The sequence below is a fragment of the Pseudopipra pipra genome, chromosome 1 (genome assembly GCF_036250125.1).
Source record: "Pseudopipra pipra isolate bDixPip1 chromosome 1, bDixPip1.hap1, whole genome shotgun sequence".
In the NCBI taxonomy this organism is placed as follows: domain Eukaryota; kingdom Metazoa; phylum Chordata; class Aves; order Passeriformes; family Pipridae; genus Pseudopipra; species Pseudopipra pipra.
In genome coordinates, this window is record NC_087549.1 from 61,621,615 (window position 1) to 61,647,090 (window position 25,476).

At 37.8% G+C, this 25,476-nt stretch overlaps 1 long non-coding RNA gene across 3 annotated transcripts in view; it reads right to left on the bottom strand.

Moving 5' to 3' along the window:
* Positions 1–548: 548 nt before the first annotated feature.
* Positions 549–25,476, bottom strand: part of LOC135416120 (uncharacterized) — a 37,954-nt gene continuing 13,026 nt past the window's right edge. For 2 of the 3 annotated variants that reach the window (XR_010431447.1, XR_010431445.1), the window contains 2 exons: positions 12,260–12,353; positions 549–2,760 (listed from right to left, as the gene is read on the bottom strand). This is a non-coding gene — a long non-coding RNA (uncharacterized LOC135416120). Of the gene's footprint in view, positions 2,764–12,259; positions 12,354–25,476 lie in introns of all 3 variants that reach the window. The other variant, XR_010431450.1, reaches the window with a different exon arrangement.

A 25,476-nucleotide genomic window follows, 5' to 3' on the forward strand; every position in this document is an offset into this window, starting at 1 on the left:
GGAAGCTTCCTAAAACCAGGAAGCACAGAGTTGTAGTTGTATCTTTCCTAGGAACCCTTTGAAAATCCCAAAGGTGACAGTCATCCCATAATCTGCATGTGAAGGAAACTGAAGATCAGTTCAGGATTTTATGTTTTCCCTACTTAGAGAAGTCAAAGAGCCATCTCAGGGTTCAGAAAGTGAAGACAAGGCCTGGTTATAGATACTTACTTCTGGAACTGGCCTCCACTTACATTCAATCCAGGCATTGTTAAATTGGTTAGGTAAAGGTTGTTAAAATAGCATTTTATTCCAGAGCCTGAAGGTGTACTAAGTGCAGACACCTAATGGTGGAACAAGCATATGATTTTATTTTAGAGAGAGGAAAAAACACAACAACTCCCTGCCTTCCCCTGTTCTCCCCCTCCCCACACACAAAGCACTCTAAAGCCATAGTATTTTTACTCACCCATGAACAAGTCCATGGCTTAGCTCTCTTCTTGTAGTGACAGGAAATGGTCTTCCGTGACCTGGAAAACTCAGCAAGCTTCTGAACAGGTACATCCACATTTCTGGGTTGATTTCTTTATTTATTCTTTAAGAGAAGCCTACAAACATATTTTGGCATAAGACCCTGGCCCTCCCATCAAGAAAGAAACCCACATCATATAAAGTGTATTTTTGGGATCTGCAAAATCATCTCTAGAGAGCTTCATAATACTGCATTTTCTCTTTCCTCACAGATTGTCTGTAAGACAACAAAGAAACCTTGTGTAAGCAAACCTGTGCTGTAATGTTTTGTTATGCACCATGGTCATATATTTTTATTGATCTGGTAGCGAGGAAGGATAGCAACTGACCTGGAGAAAACACAAAAAATGAGTTCCATATAATAGAAAACATCTTCTTTATATGCTCCACAATAATGTGTTGCAATATTCCCAAAATGGCAGCTGCCCCTTTGGACAGACAGGCTCTCTAAAGAGGGGAAGACAGTATAGCCATAGCCACAAAAAACAAATATATTTGATTAAGTCATATACCAAAGAGTACCTTTCCTGTTCAATCAGATTCAACTCTGTTTAAATAATATGACAGAATTTTTGCCTCATGTTGATGCAAATAGGCAGTGTTCCAGATATCTCCACTGAGAATATCATTTTAAAACTAGGCAAACGAACAAAAAGAAAAGCCTCTTGAATAGTTTTAGTTTTCTAGAATTTGCCAAGGCTGCTTACTGCTAGGCTACTCTCCCTGCAGCACTATTTTTTTGGACAGAGAGTCCAAACCCCATAGTTTCTTAAGGACTTCTGCCTTGTAAGCATTATGCCTTTAGAATGGGCAAAAATACACAATTATTTGAAACGTCAGAACAAAACAAAACAATTGACATCTAGAGTATCAGGTGTCACTGTCTCATAGCAAACCATTTGCAACTAACCCTTACAAGAGAAAGGTCAGAGAAAAATTATCTTTTAAAGCATACAATGACAGGAATTTTTCTTTAATTCATTTGGTTTTGTAATTCAAATTTTTTTTAATTAATTTCAGAAGAGTTAAGAGAGCCCTACTATGAAGAGGAACACTTTCTCAAAAGAGTAACTCCTCCATCGCATTCTTTCCCCCCACACCGTCTTATAGACATATCTGTTGATTTTTACACTTAAAATAATTTTTAAACTTCTCAGCAGAACATTTAGAAGTATTAGAGGTCTAATAATCTAATCTTTTCCCTAAAGTTACTCCAGTAACTCTAATGTTTTGAAGAGTATTAGAGATCAAGGTAGACTGAGATGGGTTGTATTTTCCTTGTGCATCTTCACCATACTTGCTTCTAAGATTTGAGTGAACAATAAGCAAGACAGCCCATTAATGAACAGGGACCTGTTTCTGAGACCCCTTTAGTCGGGTACATATAGGAGTACTTCAATGTATAAAAAACCCAATATATTCTCCTAGTTTTCAACACCTGTGTCAAGTAGGTATTTGTGGCATTTCCCTTCATAGGACTCAATTACCAAAGAAGGATGTGAGTCAGCATGTAACATTCATCCTAAGTCTACAGTCTCCCGTGGACTTCTGTATAAGGTTAAATAGAGGGAAATAAATTTTTTTTTAAAAAAGGGATAAAGAAATTAAGTCAAGAGTGCAAGACATACATTTCACGCTGTTGACAGTGCCGCGTTTTTGCTCTCATCTCTATATAAGCTGCTCGGGAGCTGTGGCAAGCGACTGGGAAAGTCTTCAATATCAACTCCACCATTTCTCCATCCATTGAAAATATGAATATAAGTAATATTTTAGTCTATTAGTTCTGCTGTCACCATATTGTAAATTAACCTGGAACTGATACAAACAGAGGGGTTTTGGTGTGTGGGGTTTTTTCCCGGAGAACAAATTTTAAAATATTTTAAAATATTCTCTTTCCAGGCAATTCTTTCATTTCCGATAATTCAACATGACATAAACCTGACAATCAGCATTTGCACAGTGCTTGAGTCTTAGCACCCAACAGGCTGAAGGAGCCCCAGTTTGTCCTGCATACAGCACGGAACACAAAAGACACGCCAAATCGTGTTTCTAAGGTTTTTCCTTTCTGACTCTCACTCCCACATCTCTGCAGTCTAGGCAGATGTGCTCTCCCACGGCGTAAGCTTCTCTTTCCTTGCAGGGATACTCCTGGAGCCGGCTGTCCCACGGCTGCCTGCAGCCTGTCGGAAGGTGGCACCATGGAGATGCAGTTGACAGCGATGTCCCCGGGCGGCTGGGCTCCTCCCGCTCCTGCTTGGTGCCAAAGCAAAACATCAGTTATATGTTATTTTTTCAGTAGGATCATAAAACACTAATCCCCGTTGCTGGTTGGATGAATTAATAAGTATGACAGTGTCTCTCATAACAAAACAAAAGGAAGAAAAAAATGCTGTCGCTGCCTTCCAGTACTGGGTGGCCAAGCTGAGTGACATTATTCTCCATCTTGTTGAGAACAGAAGTTGAAGAGATTCATATTCTAGGCAGCAAAAAAAGCATACAGAAGGTAGAAACCGGGTCAGGTTAGTAAGAACAACCATAAATAATAGTCTAAGTACATACAGATAAAATTAGAAATGCCTATGTGAGATATTAGTAATATCTTGTTATATTTTCAGTAACTATATTAATGCTAAGCAGATGATCAGAAAAGTTTCAGTCTGGTTGTTGAAGAATAATTAATGATATGGGTAAATGAGACTGAGAACAGCAGCATGTTTAATTTTTTCTTTTTTTTTCTTTGCTCTTCACATCTGCAAGCAAATGGCTAACAGATCAAAGACTAAAACAGGTTACTAGAGCATGTTTTAGGAATATATTTGGTTGTTTTCAGATCAGCTATGCCAAAAAAAATATTCGTTAGGTCAGATATTTGTCACAAGAAGATTTGCTATTACTTCTTAGAACCCACAGAAAAGAGGGAGATTCCAGAAACTGAAAAATATAAAGTCATCATTTAATTTCTGAAGGGAGAAGGTGGTGGTGGGGTGGAAATCATACACCTATCTTTGCTTCTGTCTTCAGAACTAAAATCTCACTAAAAATGAAAAAGAAGGAAATCTCAGTGGTTAAGTAGTTAACATTAATTTAGTAGGTAGAATGATAAGTTGTGCTAAGAAGGGATCTGCAGTAAATATCTCTTGGACTGAAGAGACTGTAAACTTAAACACACAACTCAAAGCTGGGAATGACTGCAGGAATGGAGAAATACAGGCTTAGAATACAAATGATCTTGGCAAAATGGAGGAATGCCTAGAAAAAAGACTGGGTGCAGTTCAATCAGAGTAACCACAAATATTTATACTTGGGTGGGAAGACAAAGTGCACAAAAATTGAGAGAGAATACCTGGCTAAGCAGCAGTTTTGCAGAAATGGATCTAGGTATTATAGGAAATCACAAGTTGAATTATGTGTCAAAAATGTAATGCCATCTTGAAAATGTCAAATCATAAAAAGATAACTGTGAAGGAAAGTGAAAATAATTGAGAGATTAAGCATTTTTGACACTGGTAGAGAATGGATAGCAATGGGGGTCTTCCAAATGAGAATGTATGAATGTATTTTATTCTGAAAAAAAGTAAAATAATAATAGGATAATGTATGATAGCAATTGTCTTCCTTGGGGAATTTAACCAATTGCAATTTCATTCTTATGCTGTATACTGGAGGTAAAGATAGAGTTAAGATAGTTAAATTGGCTTTTTATTATTGAATTATAATCACTTGAGCAATTATAAAAACAGGTGTTGCTGATTGAAATAAATTATTCCTTCACCTGATCACTATACAGCTGATAAGAACTCAAGATTGCTACACAAGTACTCTCTCACTTGTGCTGAAGCCTTCTTCAAAGGCATTTATTAAGCCAAGATGCTCTGGAAAGAAACTCCACTGAAGGACAAGGACAAAGATTAAAATCTTCTAAGAAAGAGTGTGCAGGCTGTGGTGTCTGCAGGTCTTGATTTGATCATTAAGTAGCCTTGATACTTAGTTGGCTGTTGATAAGAAGTGTTTTCAATGTGTCTACTGGAATTTTCTCAGGCTTCTAGACCTATCGTTTAATCTTAAATCCTTCAGTCTATGAAGTTTGCAAGAGTACGATGTTTAATGTTTAATGGCTCAGCTAAACACAAGTTAAAGTAGTAGATAGTATGTATTTGGTTTAGCCTTAGCAATAAGATGACTGGAAAAACACCAGGGGGTTCAGAGGCAGCAGAAATATTTTCCACAAGCAGCTGGAAAATAAGCTTGTCTGCAAACCCAGTCAATATAGCTGCTGCTCTAAAATTAAATACCAGTACATTGTATGAAGTAGCAGGCATTATCTGAAATACTTTAATAGGATCAATGTAATTCTATATGGGTTATAATAAGTAAAATGCCTACTGTGAGATGGTTTATCTGTCATTTAATGGATTCTCATTATGATTTTCTCTTGGCCACAACATTTTTTTCAACTGGGGTAATTCAAAATTTTAATGTGGATTCTAATTGTTCTTTCTCATTGTTCATCCATCCATCCATCCAACACAAAGTTTCATATATTTGTGTCACCATTGTAAACGATGTTATATCTCATGTTAGGCATCACTGACTCAGCAGGCAGTGTATCCTGAGTAAACTCATTTTCTCATACTTCTGTGAAAGTCCCATTTCTTCATTAATGTGGAAATCCCGTGCCTTTGGCAGCATAAGCATGCATGGAAGTCAGCAGTCTGATTAATTGTGTTGTGAAGATGAGATAAATATAGTATTTTGAGGTACTTAGATTCTTCAGCTTCTAAAACGTAAGTCTACATTTCACCCTGGCAAATCTCCTTCTTCCTATTCGATCCAATTAGTTTGTAGATGGAACAGCTGTCCCAGATTTATCAAGTACAGAATTTATCAAGTACAGAAACAGAGTTTCTGCAAGTCATAACAGGAAGTCAAATGCAGAGTTATAATTTTGATGCTTTTATTGTGTTGCTACATTCTGCCATTGCTCACTGTTGCTTGAGTACTATGATCTGAATGTTTGCTCCAGCTAAAGCTGTCATGGAGACAGTGCTAAGTTAGAACTTAATGAATGGTCTTAGCACAGTCTGTCTGTCCAGCTGCTTTGCCTTTTGAGTAAGGCAGCACTGACAGAAAACTTTCTCAACAGGCTACCGTAAATTCCTTTCTCAATTGATGATCCATGTTGCGCAAAAAAGATTAATGCTTTTGGTACAAGCCAAATATCCACTGCCAGATGTAAAAGAATGAAACAGCTTTTAAATAAAAGTATTTCTTCTGTTGGGAAGCATTGCTTTTGGGCCTATTTCTCATGAAGAGACCTTCCTAGTGGGTTTCTGAACTTCATCTAATTCCTTCTATCCAAAGAGGCTCCCAGGAATACATAGGCAGCTGGACACTGGTCTCCTAGAGAATCTTTTTAAGTCCTGAAACCAGCAGTGGAATCATTAATGATAAGTATTACTAGACTTATAGAGAATAAACCTCCTAAAAGCAAAGTTGGCTGATCTTGTGGTGAGAAACACAAAACATGCAGGGAGCAGAAATGTAGAAATAACTGACTGATACCAGCAAAACAATTGATCCTGTTTCATGACAACTTTGTGTCAAAACCTGCCACTGCAACACCCTCATGAAGAATAAAAACTCTTCCTGAAAATCCAAGAAAATACATTTAGGGGCTTTGAATTCAACCAGTGAAAACTGTAGTTTAGATAGGTCTTTTTAAAGGCATCAATAACTTTGGAAAGAATATAAACAAATCATTCATAGCTTATACAATTTAGACCAGTCTCTGTATGTGGTTAAGTACCATAATTCATAGGTGCAGTCAGTGCCCGAGGTATCTCAGAAGGGTTAAGATTTTTTTCATAGGCTTCTGATTTAAATTCTGCAGATCATTTCTAGGAATAACTGTTGGCATGTATAATGTGTGCACAGTATTTTTGATAATAAAAATTTGAGCTGCTCTGGATGCATGGATGAAATGGTATATGTTTCTCTGTGATACCTGATTTAACATACATCATCAAATAAAGTTTTCAGGTAAAATGACTTTATTGAATTCCTATGAAGCATTTCCATAAGTATTCTTAAATATTTCTGTAACATTTATAAAAATTTCATCCAGTGATTTGGCTAATGAAGATAAAACAACATGAACACCAATCTGAAACACATTTTCACTGAAATATTTTGATTATTCAACAATTTAAATCATATATCTCAAGGCTGAAAAAACATGACTGTGATATTTGTGAGATATGACATATATCTATACATACTAATCTGGTTAAAAATGTGAAAAGTTGGGAAACGAAATATGTCTTGAGCCTTCAGAGAAATGTAGTGGTTTCCAGGTCTCAGTCTTTGAACCACTAGCTGTCTATGAGAACAGCAAAGGACCTGCTCAAACTAGCTTTGCAGGTTGGTGTTTATTGCTACAACTTGTTAAAAGTTACTTTGATTTAGTAAGTCACAGTTTCTGGGAGATTCTATGACCACCAAGCACTACCTGAGAATGTTCTAGCAGTGGGGTCCCAGCAGATGGCATATATCACCATCGTTCCACCTTGTTACAGGACCCATTCCAACTGACCCCGTCCAGTGAATGAATGACTCTTTGTCACGTTCTGCTGCTTTCATTCACAAGAAAAATTGCCTGCTCATTAATGGCTGGAAAAGGCAATAGGACTTTTCCAGCTTAATTCTATTTTATTTTATGATGATTATTTTTATACTTTTATATCCAAAATATTCAGTGATGAAGTATTAAACTGAAAAAAAAATAAATGGGAAAGTCAGTGTACATTTTTTGGTTAAGCAAATTTTGATGGTTCAGGCTGTGTAACAGACTACAGGTGAGTTCTAAATTCACACTGACTTCTCTAAATAATATCACATGGGGAAAACAGGATCACATAGGGAAAAAATATAAACTTTCAGAGACTTAGATGCCCAATTCCAAGCTGTGCAGAAACACCAAGAACACTAAATCAGATCACTGTCAAAAATGGATATTAACATTTTACCAGGTGGCTTTTCTTTAAAAAAGTTTCGTTTTTCCCAATTCTTAGAGTTTTGAGGAAATTAAAGAGGCCTCCTATATGCTTAGGCCCTTTAAACAGGTAGAAGAAGTACATTTCTAACTGTACCTGAATTGTTGTACTACCTAAAGTACTATTGCATGACAGACATCTGTGTTTTTATAAGCTAGTTAATGGCAGGAAAGGAAACAACTATTTGAACTACACATTTCCTCACATACCCCCTAATACCACAACATAACATCAAGAGTTCTCATTTGCCATTATATTTATAGAGGGTGACTTTCATCCCACAAAAAATGTGCAGGTTATGTTTGATCAGGGACAGTCTGAAGTTCTTTTTCTGTTCATTGTCTTCAGAGACAACTGTACAAAGCTACAGCCTGAATGAGGGCAATCTGCATGTGTAAAATGCAAAAAAAAAAAACCCAGCAGAAGCATATTTGAATTCCACAGCTGGCCCGTGATCACTGAGCTGCCAGACTTCTCTCTGACACTACATCAATTTCTGTGAAATTCTACAAAAACACCTTAATTTTAAATTCACTGTACAGTGCTCCTACTCATCACATCCTATTCATCCTATTTGGGGCAGTCCATCAATCTGTGGCCTCCCAAAGCTTCTCAACAATATTTGGCTGATTGTTCTTTCTAGGTACAGAGAAGCTTACCTTGCTCTGAAAAAAAAAGAAAAAAAAAAGAAAAAAAGGAGACTGTCAAATTATTCTCATGGAAGTGGAGACTGTCTGTTAAACTTTTTGCATCTTCTATAATTTCCATCAGAGATGGAAATGATAGCCCAACTCTAGCTATTTCATGATTTTTCCTCAGTGGAGAGGTACAAGGAAGAGAAAGAGTAAAGGAGGCAAAGCATTATTCTGGGACCAGATTGTGTTCCTAATTACCATTCCCACAAGACCATCAGTTTGTTGTGGCCTTTGCTGTTAATTGTCAAAAAATGGCTTTGGTTCACAAAGAATTGCAGTGGTCTTGTCTGAATTTCCAACACAGATTTCATCCCTCTTGCTTGAAGCACAGGAATCTCAAAGCTCTCTTGATTTCTAGCTTGAATATAGGATTTTAGAACAAAATCCGATCATATTAAAATTCACACTTTGTTTGGTGTCCATTTAGGGAAATTATTCTACTTCAGAAGCACCATTTAAAAAAAGCTAGAAAACAAAATTCCTCAGAACAACTCTTTTTATAAATTCTTGATACTTAAGTATTTTAATTTATTACAGTGAAGATATATATAGTATTATAATAATTATCAAACAGCAATCTTTCGTAAGACATCATAGAAATTTTTCTAATATTTAGAACAGCCTGTCTCTCAGGGCCCTGAATGCATCAATAGTCCTTAATGGCCCTGCCCAGCCTGCCCTCAAACCTTCACCTGTATCTTCTGCCCATGGGCCAAGTAGCTTCATCTTAACTCAAGCCTTGTTCTTCATTTCATCCTTGAGCTGTGCTGTTACTATGATTAGGCACAGCTAGCTCTGGCTCCTAGATAGACCCTGGACCATGCTGCAGCTTTGTCTCTGGTTGTGTCTCCTGAATGGACCTGGTTTGTGGTTTTGCTTTAACTGTGATTGCCCAAGGACCTGTAATTAGCACTCTGCTCACCCTGGTCAGGTTCTGTGGGACTGCACTGTGCCTAGTAAGGGTGACCGTCATCACCCTTGGATTTTGTCTTGTCCCTCCCTTGTGGCACAGCCTTGCTCTGGTTGCCTTTTGTGTTTCTTTTTGAAGAAGGGCCTGTCCTGTGGGTGATCAGTGCCAGACCAGACCCTGGTGTGCTACTTTGCATATCCCATTTGCCCTCAGGCCGGTTCCACATTAACCTGGGTGCCAGGCAGCAGCCCCAGGCCAGCTCTGCTCACCCTGTGCTGTGGTTCCAGGCAGGACAGGGTTAATTTCTGCAGTAGACAGGAAGGGGTATGGCTAGGACCTGGAGCTTGTTCTATACCACCTCACATCATTGCCTGGGGCAAGGTGAAGGGTGTCTTTTCCGGGGAGAAGGGGTTTCTTCTGGTTGAGCAAGCATGTCAGACAGGGTGGTGGGGTGGTGCTTGTTCCAAGAAGGAGGGAGTGGTCAGGGTGGGGTGGCTGCAGTTGGGTTGGGCTCTGTGGTGAGCATTTTGCATGTGAATCACTCTCTCTCTTTCGTACACATTTGTTACTAATATTGGTGCTGTTGCAGTTCCTTTTCTTATCTCATTGCTGTTTTCAGTAATTTGTTATTATTTCAACTAATGTATTCTTATCTGATCTTTGCCTTTTGTGCCTCCAATTCCCCTCTCCAGCCTGCAGCAGGGGAAGCAAGGGAGTGGCATGCGGTTTGGAGAGTCTCAGTGGGAGCATTAAATTGGGCAGAACCATTCAGGACACCCTGCCTGGGCACTGTGGGATGGGAGCTCAGGCAGGAGCTGAAGGCGATGCCAGAGCCTGGGGCAGGAATGTGCTGAGGCCCCTCAAGGGGCACTGATGGCCCTGGCAATACCTCTCTCCATGACAGGTGTTTTGGTGTCTATGCAGGACAACTTCAGCTGCCTAAAGTCTGCTGCTGATGGAAATGGGGACAATAGGACTTTTTTTTCTCAGCCGTGGGCACCAGTAACAGCTCTTTTTGGCCATGCCTATGTCCTGCCTTGTAGGTTCCTCCAACCATTTTCGGCTAAGATGTTCTCTGTTAGTAGGTAACAGCAGGATGGAGACCAAGACACTGAAGGGGAGAAGTAGCCAAACTGCTCACTTTTAATACCATTTAATACTTTTTTAATACCATTCCCTGCAGCTCCTGTTAATCAGACACTGGAAAAAGAGGGTAATTGAGACTGATGGACTGCGGATACAGGAAAATGGCATTTTCAGGATGCATACATTGTTCTTTCACTGTTTTATAACCAAGCTGCTTCAATAGAAAGCCAAACTTAGCTGTCACTATCAGAATTAATGATGGCGATGTAATTTAAAACATAAAAATATTTTAAATTTGATTTATCAATAATAGTATTGAATGTCTGGTTAAGAGACCCATTGTAAGAGAATGCCATGTGGAGTTTTTGTTTTCCAAAACAATTTTGAATTCATCTAATAGCTCTATATGCTCTAGAATAGAAAGTTGTTTTTCTCTAGGAAAGTGTTTGAATTAGCAATATTTTTATTTTTAATTTTATAATATATAATGTATACATTTGCAATAAATAATACATTGCAATATTGTGCAATTACAAATGCAAAGTTTAAGTCCTTTGCCCTGATTCATTTACACCCAAACTCTCCTCTTTCTTTCTGCCAGGGCAGCCCTGTCTCGGTTGCTCTCGGTAAGTGTCGACATCCAGAAGCTTCACCAAACATGCTGCAGTTCTGAACTCAGAGCTAGCTATTAGCTGCAGTCTTTTCCCCTTACGGCTTTATCAACACACAATACCCACCATGAGAGCTTACGATTGCTGAGGGCTAATTAGAAGGCACTGATATTTCTAGTGACAGACTAGGTTATATTCTCTTTTTTCTAACAATAGATCATTTTTCCAACAGGCAGGAACCATGATAGGTAGGTATCATACCCCTACTTGTTACAAAACAGTTTACATCTTACTTATTTCTCAGCAAAAGATTTTCCAGTAAAAAGCCCATCATTTGCAAAATAGCAAGCAATTCATTACATTTGCCACACTGGGAGAAAAGGTGCAGAGCTATTTATTCTGCTGATCTGAGTCATATTACAACTAAGTATGATAGGGTTGGGCTCTAATTTTTTTTAAAACAATGAGCAACAGACTAGGGGCTTGCTTAGCTATTCTTCAGATAATTAACTATACCTGTTGAATACTCTGTGCTTAACAAAATCCAGTAATTGCAGATAGCATTAGTTCTGAATCTTTGGAGAATGGCCAGCATGGATTCTAGCGAAATAAGTCAGCCATGCAATGAGGGATTTAGGAAGTACTGCTATGCTACCTACAATGACATTTTATTACTGATTAAATAATCGCTGAATCTGACTGTTCTGCAGCATTTTGCAACCCTACAGTAGCTAGATTCAAATGCTTTATGAAATAAGAATAATGTGATTCTCAGTGGGTCTAATCTTTTGTAAATAGAGTCAAGTTGTTCAAAACCAGAAGCTCATTAGTCAACTTATTACAAATTGTATTAAGGTTGGATTTAGGCTGTATATGCAGAGTGTCTTTGAAGGGATATAAAGTAAATACATTCAGGCATATGCATTTTGAAAATTAGTATATTCATTCAGTAATATGAACAATGTTTCATGCTCATGATTCATAGTCTGCTGATTTTTTTGAAGGTTTCTAATTGGAGTTTTAGGCGGGAATCCTGGCTATGTGAAAGAGTGGTCCCCTACAAGCCTCACTTCTATTATAACTCTGAACCACTACAGCAACCACAGTGTTTCTGCTCTTTGTCCAAGATTTTACACTGTCTGTACGGTCAAATCAGGCAGCCCCAATCCTTAGAACAGAGAATGCCGCAGTCAGAGAATTTTCTGTAAAACAACCTAGAGTGTAGCACTGTTGTGCAGAGCCTATAGCATGCTGCCATCCTTCCAGCTCGCAGGCCTGCTCTTTCAGATGGGCAGGCATCACAGTGGATTAAGGATAGAGACTTCCCTTATTTATGTAATTTAATTTAATTTATGCACGGATTTTCTTGATAGGATTGATTATAGGGCAATTCACCTGGACTGAATTCCTTTTCAAATGCGTGTGTCTTAGAAGACCTGAAAAAAGCACCAAGCTCTGCTGCAAATGCCACCTTTCAAGAAATGAAGTTCTGTAAATCAATAATAAGAAAAGAATGGGAGGAAAATGTAAGATCTCAGCATCACTAAATAAATTAGCCATTCAAATAAAATTTATTCAATCAGTTTAAAAATCATATGAACACATATGATTAAGAAGTGATTAAGAAGTATCAGATATTTTCAACAGCATGGAACTCAAGAACAAAAAGTATACAAAAGTATATTTTACTACAGGGGAAATACAGTCCATGGTATTAGTGTTACATTTCAGTTTACAAACAGCTCCTTTGGCTACCCCGAGATCTGTAATTTCAAAAGTGTCTCTGTAAGACCAGGAACTGTGTTGAAAGGCCTGGTGTGCACACCGGATAAAATGTTTGGAAATTCTTGCAAATAAACTGGCACGGGAGTTGACAAGACATAATCTTCGACTTTTTAAATACATTTTTAAATATACTTGAATATTACACTGTTTTAGGGATTCAATGACAGTGTTTGAGTTTTGGTGACTCTGACTGATTTGTAAATTTTGATGCCGATGAAATGCAATCTATCATCAAGAAAGACAGCATTATTTAAAACATTTGGGAGGAATTTTACTGTATTCATCGCATAGACTCCTTCTTAACCATAACTACAACTTTCTGGGACTTCTTGTCATATTTATGGTTCATAGCAGGAGTGAATATGGTTTGTATTTAACAGTTATGATGAATAGTTTTTATGCATCAGAGCAAAACTTGATATTTTATAGTTTCTTTGCATTTGAATGATGAAATATTCATTACATTTTCACAACAAAAACTTCTTCTAACAAATCATTCACTTGGTTCATTTTGTATACTAATTTTATATAGGTCTAGAATACAAATTCTGTACAGAAGTAGGAGCATTACCCCAACAGGCAGCTGGTTACCAAACATTTGGAATCTGAGTATTTGAAGAAATAATATGACTTCAATTATTTTGTCTTTGTAGGCTTGGGTGGAGTCATAAATTCTTTGGTTGGGAAACTGCTCAGACTCCATAAGTATTTCTGTAAGCAGAAAATCAACACTTCTTGCTCTGCTCTGTGTCACTGCCTGTATCTATGAAAAGCTGATATAAGCTTCCATAACAAGTTTTAATTGATAATATTTGACCAGCAGGTCGAGGGAGGTGACTCCAACCCTCTACTCTGCACTTGTGTGACCCTGTCTGGAGTGCTGCATTGTGCTCTAGGGTCCTGAGCACAGGAGAGATGTGGATCTGGTGGGGCAGGTCCAGGGGAGAGTGACAAAGATGATCAGAGGTCTGGAGCACCTATCCTGTGAAGACAGGCTGAGAGAGTTGGGATTGTTCAGCCAGGAGAAGAGAAGCTCGAGGGAGACCTCGTTGCAGCCTGACAGTACTTAGGGGGGCTTATAAAAGGAGGGAGAGTGACTTTTTACACAGGAAGATAGTGATAGGACAAGAGAAAAGTTTTTAAACTAAAAGAGGAAAGATTTTAGCTAGACGTTAGGAAGACATTCTTTGCTCAGAGGATGGTGAGGCACTGGAACAGGTTGCCCACAGAAATTGTGGATGCCCCATCCCTGGAAGTGTTCAAGGCCAGGCTGGATGGGACCCTGAACAACCTGGTCTAGTGGAAGGTGTTCCTGCCCATGGCTGGGGATTTGGAACTAGATGGTCTTTAAGGTCCCTTCCAACCCAAACCATTCCATGATTCTATGACTATGATATTTTGTCACGTTCATCTGCTTCAGACCTATTTAAAATATGTATGTGCTTTGTCTTACCTGGTCATCTCTGGTTTAACTTTTCTGCAGTTATATTTTCATAGCAAGATGAATCATCAAAGAATATAGCCTTATATGAAAATATGGAATACATGGTTTACATGGTCCTATACCAACTTCTGAAAATACAATTCAGAGTTGAAATGCTTGACTTAGTCTTCAGCAGTTCATGGGAAGCTGCTGACTTTTTCCATATCCGTCCAGCCAGGGTTGGCAATGCTGGAGTGAGAGCACCTCCCTGCTTCAGGTTTTCACCACTGGTGGTGGGCAGTGTAGGCATAAACAAACAAGCAAAAGAGTCATCCACATTCCCAACAGTTGGCCACCGCTTCAATTTAACCATTGATTTGAGTGGCTGGAGAGGAAACATAGAAAGCCTGTTCTAAGTTTGTTGCAATTTAATCACCAGACTTTTGTTGTGATTAAGCATGATGATAGTTAAAGTCACAGTGATTGATTGTGTATATTTTTATAGGTAGCATTGATTTTGAAACTTGGGTCAAGGTTCTTTCCCAGAAACTTTCCAAAAATTCATGGATCAGTGACTGATCTACTAAAATTGCCACCATTCTGGAAACTGGTTCAACTAGAAATTTTAAGATACTCATTTGACAATAGTCATAGTTCCTAGAGATGTCATTCAGTAAGAGGACTAGAGTTGCATATGAATTACAGTTTCTAAATGTTATTAATAACAAATTTTCTATATAGTTTGTAAGGTAGTGAAAGATAAAATCATCTGTTTAAATTCCAAATGAACCCAGTGTCTGTTTTCCTTCCAAAGCAAACAAAAAAGGTTTAATTTTGAGGCTTTTCATTTTAATTTTAAAGAATGTTCCAAATTAAATTTAGAGAAATAATGATGAAAATAATTTTCATTAGTAATCTAAATTTTCTATGAAAGGATCAGAATCAAACCGATCTATTTCCATGTTTTCTTCAGACTTTTGCCTGGTGTGGTTTGGAAATTCTAAATGGGTAAGTTGTTCCAATCATCCTAAGATCTGTACCATTTTTTAAAATGTTATGATGACTTTTGAAAATATGCTCATGTAAAGTTTCATTACCAAGATGAATAAAATGAAGCTTGAAATGCATTTTTTCTTGACTTTAATTATATGTTCTCTCTTTCTAAAATCAATTCAAATGAGAAGTCTGCAAACTTTTTAGCACAGGACTCCATCTTTCTTCCAAAGTCCTTATATCCAGACTGTTCTGTGAGTACATAAAGAATGTAACCAAAGTAAAAATAATAAAATTTAAAAGTAAAATGGAATACCTTAATTTAATTTCTGTGATACAAATGTTTTAAAATCTGAATTTTCATTTCAAGACCTTAATGTAACTGTGCAAAAATCAGCCTTTGTGTTTGATAGATTTGCTGAAGACAGAGCCTGACCAATATGCCTTGAAGCAAATCCTTAAAAGATCAACATTAGTATCAGATCCAGAAAAATAAGTGATTTGAGCCACAAGATGCCAGAAGAGAATGGAGAATCACCACTGTGGACTGAAAAGGCAAAGGAAGTACTAAGCAAAATAAATATAAGGTTGTTAATTAAGCCAGTGAAATAAAGGGGAGAGGTTACATAAAAGAAATTAAACTAATTCTGAAGCATAAACGCAGAGATAAAACTGGAAATTCCATCATTAGACAATAGAGTATGCAAGAACACAAACCTTAATCTCTGCCGTTTCTTCAGTATAAACAAATCTGCTGGTTGCTAGCATTATTGCTGAAAACAGAGCTCATCAAATTGTACACAGAGAATAAGTTTCATGTTTTGGAAATCAAGCTAGTATTTCCACTATACCTCTTTGTCCAGGAAACCTAAATTTAAGTCCAGATTGTAAGTCGGAGTTTCTTATTAAGTAGTCCACAACCTGAAGGCACTGCTTTCTCTAAAGCCTTAAATAAATAAATAAATAAATAAAAGTAAATAGGGAAAGGGATCCAGAAGGCAGGATCTAATGCAATTTAAAACTGGAATTACATCAGCAGTTTCAAACAGATGGCAGAATGTAGAGATAAATGTGTTAGCTCTTTTAGCTTATTTGGTCTCTCCATTGTTTGCATCATTAAAACCTGGAATAGTTTGCAATTTAAAAATACACTGTGTATTATACATTGGAAAAATGGACATGCACCTACTGAGTGGAAGGAGGTAGGATTGAATTAATTTGCCATACTTTAATGTACAGTATCTGGGATGCTTTAGGCAAGTCTGCAAATAGGTTTCCTAGGAAATGAGATGAACAAAAATATAATGACCTTGAAATTATAACCCCAAATGTCCCAAGTATTTAGCAACCTAGCTCAGAAGTGGTAATTACATAAAAAATACAAAAGATCCTTAATTGCTTCAGTTATAGTGTATCTAGGCAGGTCAGTTACTGTACACAGCTGCAAAAAATGGTACGTGATTAATAGGAGGTTGCTTATGATAGTGCTAACTAGCTAGTGTGCAAAACACTCATTTCTTTTCCAATTAAAGGAAAAAATCTGGTTTTGATTAGGCTCTTCAGAAGGTCTAAGTCTGTAGCACCAAAATACTCCACTCTCACGTTGTTAAATGTTTTAGTCAAGAACTAAGCAGCATATATTCATGAAAAAGAGAAAGGTTTATATAAAATAGTGGGGTGAAAGTGCTGCAAATGTAAAAATGAGACACTTCAGACCATTCTGGTTATTCTAGTTCATTGGCTGAAGGGTAAACCAGTTCAAATAAATAAGACTGTTACAGGTGCATCTCCAGAGCTGAAACCAGCCACCAACTTTTCCTATGATTCATTAATCATTCTGCAAGTAATCATTCTTTCCATGTGCCTCTAAACTTATTCCAGTGAAGTTTGAAGAAGGAAGCATTCAAAAAATACCATAGAAGAGCTTGCAATACTTCAACATAGTACTAAGGTTTCAAGAGATCTAGGAGAAATATTGAAATACACGGAGAGCTCTCCAGACTTGTGAACTTTTTGTGGTTCACCCATCAACAAGTTGGGAAACATGCGCAGTCATGATCTTTGGGGCATTGCCTCAAAAACCTGCTCTGTAGATGAATTGCCAAAATGGTCCCTGCTCAGATCAGTGTGCATATATTGAAAGTATGACTCGGTCCACTGTCATTCTAGGGCTTGACTGTCCTCTGGGCATGCTCTCTGTACATCCAGAGCCTCTGCTGAGCTCTGGGAATAGCTCCATCAAGGTTTGGAGAGGGGAAGGGACCAGGAATCGGGGCAGGGGGGTACAAATGGCATTCATCAGTGGGGATGAAATTCAGAAAATTTGTGAGTTTCCTCTTGTCTCTAAAGAAAGGCATGAAACTTAAACATGAAAAGTCAGCATTCATTCCTGGGGGCAAGGTTCAAGACTTCAAAGAGGTGTTCAGGCATTCATTAACAATTCACCTTGCAAATCTCTCCATATCTTGGCAAACCTTGATTCATGTGTCTGAGGTCACCACAGCTGCTAGACAGTGATGATTTTTTTAGGCAGCAAAAGCTGAAAGTCCAGGAAACTGAGTAAGACAGTCAGATATATATTGTTGTGGGAAATGGGATTTTTGGAGAAAATCTTGGTCACCTCCACAGCTTCGTCTTCACTTGAAAAAGGTTAACGGCTATTTTTCTGGTTTCTGCTGTGCATGCATGTGTATATTCACAATCAGTGAATTTAAATCCTGCCTAATGTATAGTTTTCAGAGAAAGTAACAGGCAGTTTTTAAAGCCCTTTAAACAATTACATTATTCCATTGCAGAGGGGTGGATTTAAAGAAATATTGTGACCATTAATGTTATCCTGCATATTGAGTGTGATCAGAAACTACAGCATTAGATCAAGTACTGGGAAAAGAAACCTGGGAAGAGATTTTCAGAAATGAATATAGATCTGCATTCTGTTTTACTTATCACTGGGATCATGGAAAGTGATAAAGGGAGACTTGAGATGAAGTCTCCCTTTGGAGAGCCCTTCCTTGGGAGAAGTAAGGCAGATTTGGGAAATCTATCCTGGGAGAAATCCTGAATTATTTTACCAGGGAATCCCTCTTGAAGTCTCACTGAAACCTTCTGTGGCAAGTCCCCTCCAGTGCCCTTAAAAAGTCACAGCTTGCCGAGTTCTGTGTCTGCTTGGTTCTACTACAGGTTCATTATGTGCTTGCATCTTTTTCCTGCACAAGTTTTAGAGAAGAGAACAAGCTCAAGTCTCCAGCAGATTTTGGATTTGGTCTTATCCTTGGCATCTATGCAAGAAACAGACAAAAAGGTCATTCAGAGAAACCAGAACTTCCTGTGATCCAGGCAAAGTCACACTGAATGGTCTAGTTTCTTTAGAGGGTCTGATTTTGCACGTTCAGATTGTGTGAGGATAACGATTTGCAAGTGTTGTCTTTCCTATATCATTCCTACTATAGATTGCCACTCACCAGATCAAAAATAAAATTTTTGGTTTTTAGAACTGAAATGCAGAGCAGAGCGGGTATCCCCCCAAGAGAAATTTGCACAAAAACAATATTAACTGCAAGGCAGGTCAAATGTTCACTGACACATCTTGACAATGCCCCTTTTCTTTACATTGACTCTATTTGATTAAACTGATTGAAATGCATTTCATACTTGTGCTTTGTCAGTCTATATTTTGGGCTTCATGAACAAAATGATACTAGATTGACTTACCCAGATACTTCACAAAGCTTGTCATGTTGAATTAATTAATGTTGCTTGTATAGCGTGAGAATATGGAGATTCATCTTTTCAGTTCTGTATTTGCTTTATAACCAAATAAGGGGATGATAAAACATTACATTGGTAGTTAATAGACATTTTAAATGTCACCATTTCTTTAGAAACATACAAAGGAAATATTAAAATAATTGTCACACACATTACGTAACATTAGTTACATAAACCCAGAAATAACAGAGTAGTAACTAAGAGTAGTAATGAATAAAACTAACTATGCTTTCTCTTTTTTTTTTTTCTTCCTTTTGGTTAATGGAAACATATATACAGTTACTCTTTAGAAACCTGAACACAGAAATTTTGTCCTGCAGTTTTGCAACATTGATAGTGAAGTCAGTAGAATTGTATTAATCTCATTTACAATACAGTAGTGCTTCCCCCATCTCACTTATAATATTCACTTGGAATTCTGAAGACGCTTTTATGATATCCAAACTGCTTGCTGTGAAAAGCTATGTCTTAGTAATGCTGCAGTCCACTTCAGTGCATTTCTTTTTGTACTAAATAAAACAAGCAAGCAGTGTAAAACGTGAAAGATGTCAATGAGTTTTACAAATGCAATTAGAGGCAATGATGTGAATGCATTGTACTTTTAGGTGAGAAACTGAACAAAGTATTGTCAAATGTGATTGTCTTTCAAACAGATGTAAGGTGGTTGAATACATTCTGTCCAGAAACTGACATTGTTTGGTTTTGTCAAAAGCCTCTTTTACCTTTTACTCCTTAGTCATGAGGTCCATGAAATATCACTTAAGTCACTTTTATACTGTCTCACTGTACATACAATGCTTCATTTCAGTAGCAATGGAGTCACAAGTCCAGAAGAAAGCTACAGGAGCTCCCATTGCCAAAAGTTTGTTCACTATATTTATAGCTTACATGCTGTAAAAATGCATTATTACATCCGAGTGCCTGGGGAAGTATGTAGTTATCCTGGTACACTTGTCTTTCCAGACTCCATGACTCAGTTGCCCCCTCCTCTTTGTGGCAGAGAGGCTATGAAAGCTAGTCCTGGTCCTGTTACTGGTAGCTGAAACAGATTCTGCCTTTGCAGGAAGGAAAGTTGGGGGCTGTAGCATCACGCTGGCAGGAAGGAGGGCAGTACATATACCAAGCAACCACTGGAAGGGTGAAGCTCAAGATTTGAAAAGGTATGTAGTCTGCTGAAAGAGGAGTACACCAGACTACACTAGTTCTACAGCAGACCACACTTCAGATGCCAGGGAACTTCCAGGAAGGAAGGAAGGAAGGAAGAAAGGAAGGAAGGAAGGAAGGAAGGAAGGAAGGAAGGAAGGAAGGAAGGAAGGAAGGAAGGAAGGAAGGAAGGAAAAGGAGAAGGCAAGAACAGACGGAAGGAAGAGAAGCTGGGAGAGAAGAGGGAAAGAGAGAAGGGACAGAAAGGATTAAGAGAGGAAAACAGAAAGGGAAGGAGAAATGGAAAGGAAGGTAAGGGAGGGAAGATTAAAAAAAGAAAGAAAGAAGGGAAATATCAAAGGAGATTAGCATAGCTAATAGACAGCAGAAGGAATGACGTTTTCAGCTTCGCAGCCAGAACTGACAAGAGGAACTTTTTCAGGCAGCCCCATAGTATGAAAATTAGACTACAGGTTGGAGCCAATAAGTCCAAGGAAGAATATGACAAATAATGTACAGCTGCACATCATATTTGTAATAACACAGCTTAATTAGAAAGTGATTAGAAAGCATAATGGTTATCAAATGATGCTTATGCCGGAGATGCGTTGCAACTCAGCTGCAAGTGCTATGAGGCCCTTGCTTCCGCACAAAAACTTAGATGAGATTCCTCTGTTATAGGCAAGCTGCCAGTTATTATTTTTTACTGTGGTAAAATGCTCAGAATTTCAGCACTGATAACTTCCTAACTGTTCAGTGCATAAAATTATCCTGCTTTTATATATAGCATTGTATAAATCTGTTTGCTCCGGTCTGTGACTAATATTCCCATTTAAGTGCTTTTCAAATAAGTTATTCGAAACACTTGTTTCTTTTTAACTGGGTCTTTGATATTATTAGATTGCTGACCTCTCTTGTCCAAGACCTGAAAACACTTGCAAAGTCATAACTCCTGACTGAGATGGAAATACAACATTTGTAATATATCCAGTATTGGTGTACAGATTTCAAGTGGCATGAGCAAGGTTCATGTCTAGGTAAGTGGTTTCCAGGGGTCAGCTAACCACACCAAGAAGTAGGCACATAAATTCTACCTTGATTTATCCACTTTACTTTACAGAAATATAAATCTCATTTCTGCTATTTTCTTTAGTCTTCAACAGCTCTTTTCTGCCATAAATGACTCTTCTTTTAAGCTCTTTTTAAATAGATACTAAACAGCATATTGCATCAGTCACACTTACATAGGTTTTACAGATTTGCAACTCTCTTCTGAACTCTTTCCTAATGACTGGACTAGACAGGATTTTAGTGGCAGTTTCCTCAAGGCAGTACCACCTTCTATTGCTACTTGACAGCACTGCTTTTTACAGAGCATTCTGCAGCACTCTTAGCCAGAGACCACAGAAGTTCACATTCAGCTGATTATTCAGTTTACATTTGAGTCTCTTTCAGAGTCACCACTTTACAGATTATCCTTTGTGCAAATACAAGGTTACTCTATTTCTGCATGTATCATCTGAGCAGACTTAGCCCAGACATCTATATAGTTATAATACCTGGTCAGTCCTTGCTGTTATTATTATCTTCCAACCTGTATCTGTGAAATGGACTTACACCGCACTCACATTTTTGTCCAGATGAATGCACTGGAACTGCTCAAGACAGCCAATGCTTCACTGTTGTGAGTGCCCCCTGATGATTTTGATTACCCATTGGCAGTATTTGGATGAAAACAGAACAGCAGTGATGCATGCCTGTGCAGGTGTTGAGAGGCTGTTACTCCACTCAGAAACAAACTATATTTGCTGTAGTCCAGAGGGTCCTTTACAGGACCACTTGTGTCCATCTATTCTTCTGATGGCTGCTAAGTGGCACTCACACATTTCACACTTAATTTCTTAAGTGGACAAAGGTACTTGTTCACAAACAGGGTAATATCTTATTTCTCCAGTCTTTTTAGTTCATTATTTAGTATTTTCCACCATTAAAATCTTTATGCTGGTTTAAAATATTTGTAAAAGAGTTACATAAAAAACAGAGTAGAAATGAGTCCTCAACAGTCAGAGCAAATATATCATGAGTGGCTCCCATGTGTTTACATCAACTACCCTTCAGATAGCAACTGGTAACTAACAGACAGTTCAACGTGTCATGAACAATATTCATTTATATGTTGCAGATGAATGTTTGTGATTGATTCTCAAATAATAGAACAGGAGTAAGTTTTGTGCAAATGAATAATTGAACCAAGCTTGCTATCTTCAGTACAGAGTTAGCTTGAAGAAACCACATTCAGCTAGAATGGCAGTACTTAATGGAATACACATCATGCTTCCTAGTTTGCTCAGCCAAATTGTCTTCTGCTTGAATTGGCCAGTGTGTATACCCCAGAGAAGCAATGCCCAAGAATCTAGGGATTCTTGGTGGAATCCCTAGAAAGGTTTTGGAAGATCTGAGAATGCACACAAGTTGCAGTGAAAGCGAAGTAACCATTAAGTCATTCTTGTAGTTAAAATACTGCATAGTTTTTATGGTACATTTTCAGATTTTCCAAAGCATTATGTAAATCCCAGCTCAAAAGTTTCTGTAGAGAGTCTGCCTGCCTGTGAGAGAGTGAGGGAAATAATACTGGGTTTTTGACTTTCCACTGTCTATTATAGTGAAGACTGAAAACAATAGATTAAATCTCCCCCATCTAGTCCCAAAAGATTTCATCCCCTCCACCACCTATTCCTGATCGTGAATACTGAAACCGCTGGGAAAAATACTTGGTGTCAAAAATGGTTAGCAACTAAATACAGCAAAACTGGTTATTCATTATCATATGTGAATTAATTAGATGACATCGTAAACAAACTTGAGAAGTTTTCAGATTTGGTCTATCTTCACTGTATAATATGAACAAAAGCTCATACATTGCAAGCAAATCACTAGGATACTTGCCTACAGCTTCATGCAGCAGATAAACAATTGGTTTGGCATTTTCAAGGGAACTTAGCTGGTTGCCATGTCTCTTCAATGTATCTGTATTAAAAATATACTTATCTATATTTGTAATGTGTTAAAGAATTTCATATTTCACGTTGCATTTAGATCTTCTTTCTTGATACTGCCAATGTCAGGAAAGGATGGATTTCAGTAAACTGTCTGGTGCTCTTGGATGTAGATAAAATATATGTAACTTAAAATGAAATTTTGGATTTGTTTCATGAAGAAGAGATGCATTTCAGTTTTAAATCTTAATGTTAATGTTATAGCCAAAATGTAGGATCTTTTCCCCTAAGTCATATAAGACCACTTAATAAATTGATGTAGTCTCCTTGCTCAGCTAATGCAGGGAAGAGAGAGGGATTCTTTAGAAATATTGGTATAATGTCAGGAGGAGTTTATATATAGAATTTGCATTTTAAAAAAGAGACATATTTTACTCTGTAGAAAATTGTATTTTACTGCAGAAAACAACAGTTGGTTTCTGTGGAGTTGCTTTGAGACTTGCTTAGTTCCCATTATCTTCAATGGAGATGAATATGTATATCAGAGGAAATATTTTGGCTTTGAGAGAAAGAGAGGAGGAAGCATTTGGCTTTGAGTGTCTGCATAACTCTAAGTTCTCTTAGAACAGCTGAATCTACTGGTGACTCTTGAGAGAAGGTAGCTTTTCTCACACTGAATACACAGCCCCAAAGAGACTTTTGTGTGGTGCTTGGTCTGAAGTGATGGAATCGAAAGACTGTGTTCTCTGGGATATAGTCTGGTGGGTGGAAGGGTGGAAGAGAGCCACTTTATTATCAGTTTGTGTTTATCTAGAATTTGTAATTTTTTTTATTTCCTGGGCTAACAAACTATTCTCTGGTCATGTGTGTCTCTGCCTTTTCAGATGGATATGATGGGTCTCAAGTTTTCCAGTCTTCTGGGGTGGGAAATATGAAGTAAATAAATAAATAAGGTATTTCTCTAGAAAGACCTCTCAAGGTTTTTCTGTTGATATGACACACTTAGCAAAAGATTCTCTATCATGAGGTGCTACCTGCTTTGCTCCTGTCCACTTTTCCAGTTAAAGCTATATTCTAAACTCCTGCTTTACTTCTCAGATAAATCTGCACCTGTATATCAGCAATAAGTATATTAAAAAGAACAGGCAAATGTGTTGCCTCTCTTCTCTTTGACATTTCTTTTTTCAAACCTCTTTTGATAGTTTCCTCCCAGAACAAGAGCGAGGAGTGTGTGCAAACACTTGTTCTCCACATCAAGCCTGACTGAACAATTTCTCTGCTATTCTGAGTTTCTGGTGAACTGAAAATTACCAGCTGTACTGAATTGTGACAAACACTGTGTGTATGTCTCTCTGTGTTTCTGTATGTGAAAAAAATATATAAACAGAAACTATCAGATCTTATAACTGCAAATTCATTTTCATGTTTATGACCCAGTGTAGCATTTTAACTCAGTAAAATACAAATGCTGCCTCACTTTCTAGATAGATTATTTCTTCAAGCCCTCATGGAAGCATATATGGAGAATACACAGAACAAGGAATCCTCTAATGCATTTCCTGGCTGAGACATATCCAGCGAATAGGGCAGCAAACACATAAATGCAGTCATCATTGCACAGATGTGAAAAAGAAAATGAGATTGCGCTAAGGAAGTAGACAGTTATTTTAGAGGTATGTGGCTTCCCCTTCATGCTTCGGGATGGCTGATCCACATCCAGACGTGCTCACAGCTGATCAATGACAAGCTTATTTTGTAATCTTTTAAAAAGAAGATTACAAGCAAACAGGTTATCAGAACTTAATTTGCTAGCACTCCTCGGCTGATTTGTAATGACAAACAGCAACTCATTGAACTTCAGTAACACATTTGCCACCCTTTGATGTCTATGCTCTTAACATTAAAGTGGTAACAATCTAAACTTTTTTGTGTATGCTACATCACTCCCTCCATGTCAAAGTAAACCACAGTACCTATAAAAAATGTGTGGTCACAACCCAGCTAGCTAAATCCTTGCCAAAAATTGACTTCAATAGCTGTCTACAGAGTCTGCCAGAATACTATTGGCCAACTCAAACCATGTGGGCCTTGTAGGGTCATGGCTTTAAATGGACAACAGAATTGCCAAAATCTATCCATCTTTTCAGCTGGAACCCTCTCCATCCCTCATAAAACGCAGTCACATCTAAAAGGAAGGAAATAGATAAAAACCATCAGCACAGAGCACACCTGGGAGAAAGTAAATAATACATTTAGACCCTGAATGGGAGCACTTCATGTTGGCAAAATGGGACTACCCAGACTGAGATGCATAAATGAAACTTGAAATAACACTTTAAAAAACACTTTCCAGGAATTGCATTTACCTGAGAACATGGGAGGCAACCATTCTTTCTGGGTGTTTGGACAACTAATTGAAACCCATATCTGATTTTCTCAAAGGACCTTTTTAAACACACTGTAAAAAGTGCTGCTTTCCTGAACACCATGGTCTAGCCAATCTG